Here is a 13,688-nt window from a genome sequence, read left to right on the forward strand (position 1 = left end):
GTGAAATTCGCGTCGCCGGACGTGGGGGAGAGGGGCAGGAGAATCATGGTGGCAATGACATGGAAACGTCTGCACATCGCTTCATTCTCGAAGTTCTGCCTCCACACACAGGAGTATTTCCGTTGAAAGAACAGTACTGCAAGTTGCCTGCAAAGTGGCCGGCGTTATCCTACAGGGAGGAAAAGATATCCTCAGGGCCATGCGTATGCACAGATAAAGATCCTCCCGGCCGCTGCAGTCCATGCAAACGCAGTGACGATATAGATCCTCCTCGCCGCTGGAAAAGATTCTGCTGTTGGTGGCCGTGCAAATGCAACCTGATTCTCATGGTAATATCCCTCTTCTTTTTTTTTTTGCGGGGACGGTAATATCCCTCTGTCCAACGGTTTGAAGGATTTAGATCTGACTCGACCCAAGTGCCCGTCCCTTGTCATCTGGGAAGTTGCAACACAATGTTTGATTGTATGGTCAAAATTTCAAATGAATGGGCGTACAATTGCAACGTGGTAGATCTGAATTTTTAAATGTTTGAAATGCTATGGCACTTTTGCTTAGTCTAATTTCCTTTGAGCCAACTAAATAATGTCAACATACTTGCATTGCCAACAATGTGTTTGTAAGTACTAGGATTGACGCCTTACAGGGGTTGTCCAAAAAAGGATTGAGCTCAAACCGTGAAAACCAGTAATTAGTTATTTGTTCATATTAATTTGCCTTCACTAAGTACACTTTGCGCAAGCCTTAGTAGAAAATAAAACAAATTAAAGTTTGAACGAGTTGAGTTCAAATTATTTGACGGTCACCCCTGCATAAACCTAAACCTTATCTATGCATGGGTGCTCATAAATAGTTTGAACTCATCGCTGACCATAGGAGCCAACAAGAAGCATGGATCAAGTGGAATGCTCGGGAGAACATCAACATGATCTCCGCCGACCTTCGCTCCATCGCCTCACGACTCTCGCCTTCGCCGCCACCTCCACCAACGCCGCCGCCACCTCCCGAGCCGGATTAGACTCATAGCTTCATTCCAGGGGATGTTGTGCTGAGCTCCCAGCAAGACTATTTGTTTTCTGTTTTCTCGCAACTTGGACGCCTATTTGTATGCACTTTGTAGTTGGTTGTTCCTTTATGATATAAAGTATCTTTAATTGAATGCTAAAAACTTGAGTACTCCATCCATGAGAAAATAATATATATATCAACAGAAAATAGAGAATAAAAGCAATAACAATGATCGCCACCGAATCTTCATGTGCAAAAACCTTTCGGCAAAAACCACGAGGTCAATAGTGATCTTCCCGATGCATAAGAAGTGCTGCAAACACATTTACAATGAGCCATAGCAACTGATCTCATGCGACTTTTTTTCTTCAAAAGGGGGGTTGTAACATTTTTAAGTGCAATGTGAAAAGGTAAAAAAAAGATACGGCAACAACCAATAGAGCTTACATAAAGTGCACTTATGCATTAATAATGCTATCATTAAGCCGTCATCGATTAGTTGAATAAAGCCTCTATGACCATCTCCAAATAGTTGCGCCCACGGTCTAGAAGCTCTTGAGCCATCACATGTTATAGTAATAACCATGTATGGATCCAGTGAACCAGTTGGTTCGGGGATCATGCGCATTGGGTGTAGGGTAGGACGAAGAGAGGGTACTCAGAAATTCAATCTGATCGATGTTGGTCAGTATCGTTTTTGGAAAGAGCTCGAAGCACAAGAGTGAGATTTTTAAAGCAGCTGCTAGCAAAATGAGATAACCAAATTGGACCCTGAGCTTATACTTAGAGTTTTCGCTTCGTAGACTTCCTTCTTCCTTCCAACAGTGGGTCTTAGCGTGAATTGATTGTGCCCCTCAATCTTCAGTTATCATATAGCTTGACCGAGCTTCCATATTGGCATTTATGTTGGAAGGACTGCAGCCTGCGATGTGCAAGCAACTGTAGATATTTTTGAGAAATTGACAGCATACGTTCATTAATGTCTGCCTATCAATGACTAAAGCGGGAGAGGTTTAGGCAGTAGCACACTCGACCAATGCAAAGGGTTCCGGGTTATGGACAGTTGAAGAGGTAATAGTATTCACCAAAAGGCCAGAACACGGGGAGAAGTCTAGAGAGTGTCCAAAGATATTATGGATCGATGGCGAAAGCTAGGGCCTAGGGCTAGCTCTTTCTTTCTCTTTTGTTCCATGTCTAGTCAGCTCCCTCCCTTGGTCATATCATTATGGGCGACCGTAGCTCCTCTACCGTGATTCTAGGTAGCGCGCGGGAGAGGAAAAGGTGGCCATGCAAATGCAATCCGATTCTCTGATCACGCTGGCATCCTTGTCCAATAATGTGTAGCATTTTGATTCGCGCAAGCTCGAGCCAATCAAAGCTCCTTTTTTTATCCGCCTTGGAGAAAAAGCTACCGGAATCTCCCCGGAGAGAAAGCCCCCTCGTGGCCACGACGATGACGCTGGTCCCGGCGGCTCGTGGCCGGGGGACGAGGCTGCGGGGGCGCCGGTACAACTTCGCCTACGTAACTAGTGGCGCCGGCAGGGGGGGAGTACGAGACGCCTTGTGGAGGTGGTGCCTAGACGATTGCTTTCGTCACGTGCATCTTTCCACGCTGTACACATGCATGGATAAAGCAGCTAGTAAGCCGCAGCATACGTCCTCCCTCAGTTGACAACCCGAGATGGCTTACTAAATCATCCTCTATTGCATGCTCTAGCATATTACTAACGCTTTTATATTATGGGACGAAGGAAATGTAACATGATAATATTAGCACGTAAGTTATATTTAGTATTAGTATTTGTATGTCATTAGACCATTACGAAATGTAGACGAGGAGCAATATTTATTAACGATGTCTAGCGATCAACGCCTACATGCCATGAGCGTGATTATGGACTAAGTGCATGAGCCAATTAGACGCATCTCTGATCACGGTCTAGCCTATCAGTTTGTTTAGTCTATTTTGGATACTTCCACCGTTTTTATTTAGTCCGCGTATTAAATTTTTGTCAAAATCAAGCTTTGTAAACTTTGACAGAGTTTATAAACAAAAATATTAACATATACAATACCAAATCAATACCATTAGATTGATTATTGAATGTACTTTCACACAATATAGATTTGTTAGTGTAAATGTTTATATATTTTTCTATAAACTGGGTCAAACTTTACGAAGTTTGACTTCACTCAAACCTAATATACACAGTAAATAAAAATGGAGGGTGTACTTTGCCGTGCCTTTATATATTTGGCCAGGTTACATTTGTTCGACTCCAACACCTAACCCTTCGTATACTTGACTCCAGCTGTAGCCTTGTGCACATATTTGACACCAGTTTCAATATTTAATTTTAGGGCATCACTAGGGCGCGACTGGCAGTGGGCAGTGGGCGCGACGCGCACTCGTCACCACACAAATCAGCCAAGGATCGTCATTTTATCATCTACGCCTTGTATGCGTTGCACAACAGTTGATTGCACGGTGTGAAGTGTGCCACGCCGCAAGACACCGGACGCAGCTCCCCTGACATGCCGTTGACACATTGGCATGTGGGCTCGGGCCAACACGTCAGTGACCCCACGTTAAGGGGCAATATGTCAGAGAATCCGGCTCCCAAGACATCAGGCCAAATGTCCGCGCCATATGACTAGGGTAATTTTAATGCTTTTGCTAATTCCAAATCACGATTTCTGAGGAGTACAACTTCAATTTATGAAAATAGAAATTTTTTAAAGGCGAGAATTTTTTTTGCAAGTTGCACCTTTCATAATCGGCTTAGACATAAGAAAACCTCTGGCTACTTACATGTAATAGACCCCTATCTAGAAAGTCGTTAAATATATACTATATGCCCTTACTGATACTTTAGACTGTGAGTTCAATTTGATGCCCCGCTGGCTAATACTAGGAATTAGTCACACTTTTATGTCCGCTTGCACTTTACAGAAACACCAACTTGACTTAGGTATCACATACAAATCAGCCCTTGAAAGGACCAAACATTCTCGTTGGCAATAAGAACCCAAAGGGAAGCAAATTGGCAGGATCTTCTCTCTTTGCCACAACAGACATTCATGACACTACTTGCAATAACTTAGGGCATCTCCAACGCTGACCTCTAAATCGGACACCGCATCCGTCCATGGATCAACGGGACTAGTCCGCAGACAGTAATGCGGGCACCGACCATCCAACCATGCCCGCATACGTTTCAAAACAAAGCTGAATAAGCTGGAGAAAAATTATCAAACAAGACGGATTTCAGCATAGTTCGGACATGATTTACATTACATGGACGATAATTCGAACGATTCAACTATTTTTTTTAACTAGGAGGCTACCCTGTAGCGGACAATGACCTCATATGCATGCCGCCCTAGTTGGCTGCACCATCGTCGCCGTCATCATCGCCCTTCCAACGGCGGAAAGGCGCGGGGCCGCGACAGCCTTTCCCGGTCTTCGCATGGCGCTCGCCAAGGAGTCGTCATGCTTCCTTCTGCGCCGTGCCGAGGGCCGGCGTGGCCAATGCCCACCCGATCGTGTGCCCTGTCGGCGGCCTTGGCCCTGCCGGCATTGGCAGTGTGTGGATGTGGACGTCGCCGGAGAAAGGATTTTACCAAACATGCCAAGATCGGGCGCCGCTACCGCCGCCTGCTAGCTTGAAGGACCACGACTTGGGCATGGTGTGTGTGGATGGGAAGAGGAGAAGGAGTTCGGAAAAGTGGCTGAGCACGGAGGTGTCGATATGGACGTCCTCGGAGCACGGATTTGATGGGGAACGTAGTAATTTCAAAAAATTTCCTACGTACACGCAAGATCATGGTGATGGCATAGCAACGACAGGGGAGAGTGTTGTCCACGTACCCTCGTAGACCGTAAGCGGAAGCGTTATGACAATGCGGTTGATGTAGTCGTACGTCTTCACGATCCGACCGATCCAAGTACCGAACGTACGGCACCTCCGAGTTCAGCACACGTTCAGCTCGATGACGATCCCGGGCTCCGATCCAGCAAAGCTTCGGGGATGAGTTCCGTCAGCACGACGGCGTGGTGACGATGATGATGCTCTACCGGCGCAGGGCTTCTCCTAAACTCCGCGACGATATGACCGAGGTGGAATATGGTGGAGGGGGCACCGCACACGGCTAAGGAACGATCCGTAGATCAACTTGTGTATCTTTGGGGTGCCCCCCGCCCCCGTATATAAAGGAGCCAGGGGGGAGGAGGCGGACGGCCTAGAGGGTGTGCCAAGGGGGGGAGTCCTACTCCCACCGGGAGTAGGACTCCCTCTTTCCAAGTAGGAGTAGGAGAAGGGGGAAAAGAGGAGGAAGAGGGGAAGGAAAGGGGGGACGCCGCCCCCCTTCCCTTGTCCTATTCGGACTAGGAGGGGGAGGGGCGCGCGGCCCCCTCCTGGCTCCTTCCCTCTTCTCCCTCGTGGCCCATGTAGGCCCATCAACCCCCCGGGGGGTTCCGGTAACCTCCCGGTACTCCGGTAAAATGCCGATTTCACCCGGAACCATTCCGATGTCCAAACATAGGCTTCCAATATATCAATCTTTATGTCTCGACCATTCCGAAACTCCTCGTCATGTCCGTGATCACATCCGGGACTCCGAACAAACTTCGGTACATCAAAACTTATAAACTCATAATAAAACTGTCATTGAAACGTTAAGCGTGCGAACCCTACAGGTTCGAGAACTATGTAGACATGACCTAAAACCATTCTCGGTCAATAACCAATAGCGGGACCTGGATGCCCATATTGGTTCCTACATATTCTACGAAGATCTTTATCGGTCAAACCGCATAACAACATACGTTGTTCCCTTTGTCATCGGTATGTTACTTGCCCGAGATTTGATCGTCGGTATCCAATACCTAGTTCAATCTCGTTACCGGCAAGTCTCTTTACTCGTTCTGTAATACGTCATCTCATAACTAACTTATTAGTTATAATGCTTGCAAGGCTTAAGTGATGAGTATTACCGAGAGGGCCCAGAGATACCTCTCCGACAATCGGAGTGACAAAACCTAATCTCGAAATACGCCAACTCAACATGTACCTTCGGAGACACCTGTAGTACTCCTTTATAATCACCCAGTTACGTTGTGACGTTTGGTAGTACCCAAAGTGTTCCTCCGGTAAACGGGAGTTGCATAATTCTCATAGTTACAGGAACATGTATAAGTCATGAAGAAAGCAATAGCAGAATACTAAACGATCAAGTGATAGGCTAACAGAATGGGTCATGTCAATCACATCATTCTCCTAATGATGTGATCCCATTAATCAAATGACAACACATGTCTATGGTTAGGAAACATAACCATCTTTGATTAATGAGCTAGTCAAGTAGAGGCATACTAGTGACTATATGTTTGTCTATGTATTCACACATGTATCATGTTTCCGGTTAATACAATTCTAGCATGAATAATAAACATTTATCATGAAATAAGGAAATAAATAATAACTTTATTATTGCCTCTATGGCATATTTCCTTCAGTCTCCCACTTGCACTAGAGTCAATAATCTAGTTCACATCGCTATGTGATTTAACACAAATATTCACATCTGCATGTGATTAATACCCATAGTTCACATTATCATGTGATCAACACCCAAAGGGTTAGCTAGAGTCAATAATCTAGTTCACATCGCTATGTGATTAACACCCAAAAGAGTACTAAGGTATGATCATGTTTTGCTCGTGAGAGAAGCTTAGTCAACGGGTCTGTCATATTCAGAGCCGTATGTATTTCGCAAATATTCTATGTCTACAATGCTTTGCACGGAGCTACTCTAGCTAATTGCTTCCACTTTCAATATGTATCCAGGTTGAGACTTAGAGTCATCTGGATTGGTGTAAAAGCTTGCATCGTTGTAACTTTTACGACGGGCTCTTTTATCACCTCCATAATCGAGAAACGTCTCCTTAGTCCTCACTAAGGAAATTCTTGACCCATGTCCAGTGATCTACTTATTAGATCAAAATTGTATTCCTTTGCCAAACACAGAGCAAGGTATACAATAGGTCTGGTTCACAGCATAGCATACTTTATAGAACCTATGACTGAGGCATAGGGAATGACTTTTCATTTTCTTTCTATTTTCTGCAATGGTCGGGTCTTGAGTCTTACTCAACTTCACACCTTGTAACACAGGAAAGAACTCCTTCTTTGACTGTTCCATTTTGAACTATTTCAAAAATTTATCAAGGTATGTACTCATTGAAAAAATTTATCAAGCGTCTTGATCTATCTATATAGATCTTGATGCTCAATGTGTAAGCAGCTTCACCGAGGTCTTGCTTTGAAAAACTCTTATTCAAGTATCCTTTCATGCTATCCAGAATTTCCATATCATTTCCAATTAACAATATGTCATCCACATATAATATTAGAAATGCTACAGAGCTCCCACTCACTTTCTTGTAAATACAGGCTTCTTCAAAAGTCTGTATAAAACCATATGCTTTGATCAACTCATCAAAGCGTATATTCCAACTCCGAGATGCTTGCACCAGTCCATTGATGGATTGCTGGAGCTTGCACACTTTGTTAGCATCTCTCGGATTGACAAAAAAACTTCTAGTTGTATCATATACAACTCTCCTTTAAGAAAACCATTAAGGAATGCAGTTTTGACATCCATTTGCCAGTTTTCATAAAATGTGGCAATTGCTAACATGATTCAGACAGACTTAAGCATCGATACGAGTGAGAAAATCGCATCGTATTCAACACCTTGAACTTGTCGAAAACCTTTCGCAACAAGTCGAGCTTAGTAGATAGTAACACTACTATCAGTGTCCGTCTTCCTCTTGAAGATTCATTTATTTAACATGGCTTGCTGATCATCGAGCAAGTCAATCAAAGTCCATACTTTGTTCTCATACATGGATCATATCTCAGATTTTATGGCCTCAAGCCATTTCGTGGAATCTGGGCTCATCATCGCTTCCTCATAGTTCGTAGGTTCATCATGGTCTAGTAACATGACTTCCAGAACAGGATTACCGTACCACTCTAGTGCGGATCTTACTCTAGAAGACCTACGAGGTTTGGTAGTAACTTGATCTGAAGTTTCATGATCATCATTAACTTCCTCACTGATTGGTGTAGGAATCACTGGAACTGATTTCTGTGATAAACTACTTTCCAACAAGGGAGCAGGTACAGTTACCTCATCAAGTTCTACTTTCCTCCCACTCACTTCTTTCGAGAGAAACTCCTTCTCTAGAAAGGATCCATTCTTAGCAATGAATAACTTGCCTTCCGATCTGTGATAGAAGGTGTACCCAATAGTTAACTTTGGGTATTCTATGAAGACGCACTTCTCCGATTTGGGTTTGAGCTTATCAGGTTGAAACTTTTTTTCATATAAGCATCGCAACTCCAAACTTTAAGAAACGATAGCTTAGGTTTACTGCTAAACCATAGTTCATACGGTGTCGTCTCAACGGATTTAGATGGTACCCTTTTAAACGTGAATGCAGCTGTCTCTAATGCACAACCCCAAAACGATAGTGGTAAAACCGATAAGAGACATCATAGATCGCACCATATCCAATAAAGTGCGGTTACGATGTTCGGACACACCATAACGTTGTGGTGTTCTAGGTGGCGTGAGCTGTGAAACTATTCCACATTGTTTTAACTGAAGACCAAACTCGTAACTCAAATATTCGTCTCCGCGATCAGATCGTAGAAACTTTATTTTCTTGTTACGATGATTTTTTCACTTCACTCTGAAATTCTTTGAATCTTTCAATTATTTCAGACCTATGTTTCATCAAGTAGATATACCCATATCTGCTCAAATCATTTTGTGAAGGTCAGAAAATAATGATACTTGCCACGAGCATCAACACTCATTGGATCGCATACATCGGTATGTATTATTTCCAATAAGTCAATAGCTTGTTCCATTGTTCCGGAGAACGGAGTTTTTAGTCATCTTGCCCAAAAGGCACGGTTCGCAAGCATCAAATGATTCATAACAAAGTGATTCCGAAAATCCATCTTTATGGAGTTTCTTCATGCGCTTTGCGATATGACCCAAACGGCAGTGCCACAAATAAGTTGCACTATCATTATCAACTTTGCATCTTTTGGCATCAAAGTTATGAATATGTGTATCACTACGACCGAGATCCAACAAACTATTTTCATTGGGTGTATGACCATCAAAGGTTTTATTCATTTTAAACAGAATAACAATTATTCTCTGATTTTAAATGAATAACCGTATTGCAATAAACATGATCAAATCATATTCATGCTCAACGCAAACACCAAATAACATTTATTTAGGTTCAACACTAATCTCGAAAGTATAGGGAGTGTGCGATGATGATCATATCAATCTTGGAACCACTTCCAACATACATAGTCACATCACCCTCAACTAGTTTCTGTTTATTCTGTAACTCCTGTTTCGAGTTACTAATCTTAGCAACCGAACAAATATCAAATACTCAGGGGTTACTATAAACACTAGTAAGGTACACATCAATAACATGTATATCAAATATACCCTTGTTCACTATGCCATCCTTCTTATCCACCAAATATTCAAGGCATTTCCGCTTCTAGTGACCATTTCCTTTGCAGTATAATCACTCAGTTTCAGGCTTTGGTCCAGCTTTGGGCTTCTTCGCCGGACTGACAACTTGCTTGTCATTCTACTTGAAGTTCCCTTTCTTTCCCTTTGCCCTTTTCTTGAAACTAGTGTTCTTGTCAATCATCAACACTTGATGCTCTTTCTTGATTTCTACCTTCGTCGATTTCAACATCACGAAGAGCTCGGGAATCGTTTTCGTCATCCCTAGCATACTATAGTTCATCACAAAGTTCTACTAACTTGGTGATGGTGACTAGAGAATTCTGTCAATCACTATCTTATTTGGAAGATTAACTCCCACTTGATTCAAGCGATTGTAGTACCCAGACAATCTGAGCACATGCTCACTAGTTGAGCGATTCTCCTCCATCTTTTAGCCATAGAACTTGTTGGAGACTTCATATCTCTCAACTCGGATATTTACTTGAAATATTAACTTCAACTCCTGGAACATCTCATATGGTCCATGACGTTCAAAACGTCTTTGAAGTCCCGATTCTAAGCCGTTAAGCATGGTGCACAAAACTATCAAGTAGTCATCATATTGAGCTAGCCAAACGTTCATAACGTCTGCATTTGCTCCTGCAATAGGTCGGTCACCTAGCGGTGCATCAAGGACATAATTTTTTTGTGCAGCAATGAGGATAAACCTCAGATCACGGATCCAATCCGCATCATTGCTACTAACATCTTTCAACACAATTTTCTCTAGGAACATATAAACATATGAAAGCAACAACACAAGCTATTGATCTACAACATAATTTGCAAAATACTACCATGACTAAGTTCATGATAAATTTAAGTTCAATTAGTCATATTACTTAAGAACTCCCACTTAGACAGACATCTCTCTAGTCATCTAAGTGATCACGTGATCCAAATCAACTAAACCATGTCCGATCATCACGTGAGATGGAGTAGTTTCAATGGTGAACATCATTATGTTGATCATATCTACTATATGATTCACGCTCGACCTTTCGGTCTTCGTGTTCCGAGGCCATATCTGTATATGCTAGGCTCGTCAAGTTTAACCCGAGTATTCCGCGTGTGCAACTGTTTTGCACCCGTTGTATTTGAACGTAGAGCCTATCATACTCGATCATCACGTGGTGTCTCAGCATGAAGAACTTTCGCAACGGTGCATACTCAGGGAGAACACTTCTTGATAATTAGTGAGAGATCATCTTAAAATGCTACCGTCAATCAAAGCAAGATAAGCTGCATAAAGGATAAACATCACATGTAATCAATATAAGTGATATGATATGGCCATCATCATCTTGTGCTTGTGATCTCCATCTCCGAAGCACCGTTGTGATCACCATCGTCACCGGCGCGACACCTTGATCTCCATCGTAGCATCGTTGTCGTTACGCCGTCTATTGCTTCTACGACTATCGCTACCGCTTAGTGATAAAGTAAAGCAATTACAGGGCGTTTGCATTTCATACAATAAAGCGACAACCATATGGCTCCTGCCAGTTGCCGATAACTTCGGCTACAAAACATGATCATCTCATACAATAAAATATAGCATCACGTCTTGACCATATCACATCACAACATGCCCTGCAAAAATAAGTTAGACGTCCTCTATTTTGTTGTTGCAAATTTTTACGTGGCTGCTACGGGCTTAGCAAGAACCGTTCTTACCTACGCATCAAAAACCACAATGATAGTTCGTCAAGTTGGTGTTGTTTTAACCTTCGCAAGGACCGGGCGTAGCCACACTCGATTCAGCTAAAGTGAGAGAGACAGACACCCGCCGGTCACCTTTAAGCAATAAGTGCTCGTAGCGGTGAAACCAGTCTCGCGTAAGCGTACGCGTAATGTCGGTCCGGGCCGCTTCATCTCACAATACCGCTGAACCGAAGTATGACATGCTGGTAAGCAGTATGACTTGTATCGCCCACAACTCACTTGTGTTCTACTCGTGCATATGACATCTACGCATAAAACCAGGCTCTGATACCACTGATGGGGAACGTAGTAATTTCAAAAAAATTCCTACGTACATGCAAGATCATGGTGATGGCATAGCAACGAGAGGGGAGAGTGTTGTCCACGTACCCTCGTAGACCGTAAGCGGAAGCGTTATGACAACGCGGTTGATGTAGTCGTATGTCTTCACGATCCGACCGATCCAAGTACCGAACGTACGGCACCTCCGAGTTCAGCACACGTTCAGCTCGATGACGATCCCCGGGCTCTGATCCAGCAAAGCTTCGGGGATGAGTTCCGTCAGCACGACGGCGTGGTGACGATGATGATGCTCTACCGGCGCAGGGCTTCGCCTAAACTCCGCGACGATATGACCGAGGTGGAATATGGTGGAGGGGGGCACCGCACACGGCTAAGGAACGATCCGTAGATCAACTTGTGTATCTTTGGGGTGCCCCCGGCCCCCGTATATAAAGGAGCCAGGGGGGAGGAGGCGGACGGCCTAGAGGGCGCGCCAAGGGGGGGAGTTCTACTCCCACCGGCAGTAGGACTCCCTCTTTCCAAGTAGGAGTAGGAGAAGGGGGGAAAGATGAGGAAGAGGGGAAGGAAAGGGGGGGCGCCGCCCCCCTTCCCTTGTCCTATTCGGACTAGGAGGGGGAGGGGCGCGCGGCCCCCTCCTGGCTCCTTCCCTCTTCTCCCTCGTGGCCCATGTAGGCCCATCAACCCCCCGGGGGGTTCCGGTAACCTCCCGGTACTCCGGTAAAATGCCGATTTCACCCGGAACCATTCCGATGTCCAAACATAGGCTTCCAATATATCAATCTTTATGTCTCGACCATTCCGAGACTCCTCATCATGTCTGTGATCACATCCGGGACTCCGAACAAACTTCGCTACATCAAAACTTATAAACTCATAATAAAACTGTCATTGAAACGTTAAGCATGCGGACCCTACGGGTTCGAGAACTATGTAGACATGACCTAAAACCATTCTCGGTCAATAACCAATAGTGGGACCTGGATGCCCATATTGGTTCCTACATATTCTACGAAGATCTTTATCGGTCAAACCGCATAACAACATACATTGTTCCCTTTGTCATCGGTATGTTACTTGCCCGAGATTTGATCGTCGGTATCCAATACCTAGTTCAATCTCGTTACCGGCAAGTCTCTTTACTCGTTCTGTAATACGTCATCTCATAACTAACTTATTAGTTATAATGCTTGCAAGGCTTAAGTGATGAGTATTACCGAGAGGGCCCAGAGATACCTCTTCGACAATCGGAGTGACAAAACATAATCTCGAAATACGCCAACTCAACATGTACCTTTGGAGACACCTGTAGTACTCCTTTATAATCACCCAGTTACGTTGTGACGTTTGGTAGTACCCAAAGTGTTCCTCCGGTAAACGGGAGTTGCATAATTCTCATAGTTACAGGAACATGTATAGGTCATGAAGAAAGCAATAGCAGAATACTAAACGATCAAGTGCTAGGCTAACGGAATGGGTCATGTCAATCACATCATTCTCCTAATGATGTGATCCCATTAATCAAATGACAACACATGTCTATGGTTAGGAAACATAACCATCTTTGATTAATGAGCTAGTCAAGTAGAGGCATACTAGTGACTATATGTTTGTCTATGTATTCACACATGTATCATGTTTCCGGTTAATACAATTCTAGCATGAATAATAAACATTTATCATGAAATAAGGAAATAAATAATAACTTTATTATTGCCTCTAGGGCATATTTCCTTCAGGATTATATAGACGCGGCCAGGCCAGGCAAATGGACGGTCATTCCCCTTCAATGCGGCGCAACGGCCGGAGTTGGTTTCTCGGGACAACGCGTCCGCATTGAAGCGGTGGCGCCTGCCTTGTCACACATCGGTTAGTGTCGCCCTCATGTCTGGTCACACGGCACATCAATGTCGGCCGCTGCGGCTCTGGGCCGGCATGAATGGGACGCGGGAAGCGGCTCATCCATTAGAGAAAGCGCGGGAGAGCCGGGGGACGGTTTTGGTGGGTCCGGGGTGTCAGACGCGTGTGTGGCAGTGGTCCAGACGCCCGCAAAGCCCCCC

The sequence above is a fragment of the Triticum dicoccoides genome, chromosome 7B (genome assembly GCF_002162155.2).
Source record: "Triticum dicoccoides isolate Atlit2015 ecotype Zavitan chromosome 7B, WEW_v2.0, whole genome shotgun sequence".
NCBI classification, from domain to species: Eukaryota; Viridiplantae; Streptophyta; class Magnoliopsida; order Poales; family Poaceae; genus Triticum; species Triticum dicoccoides.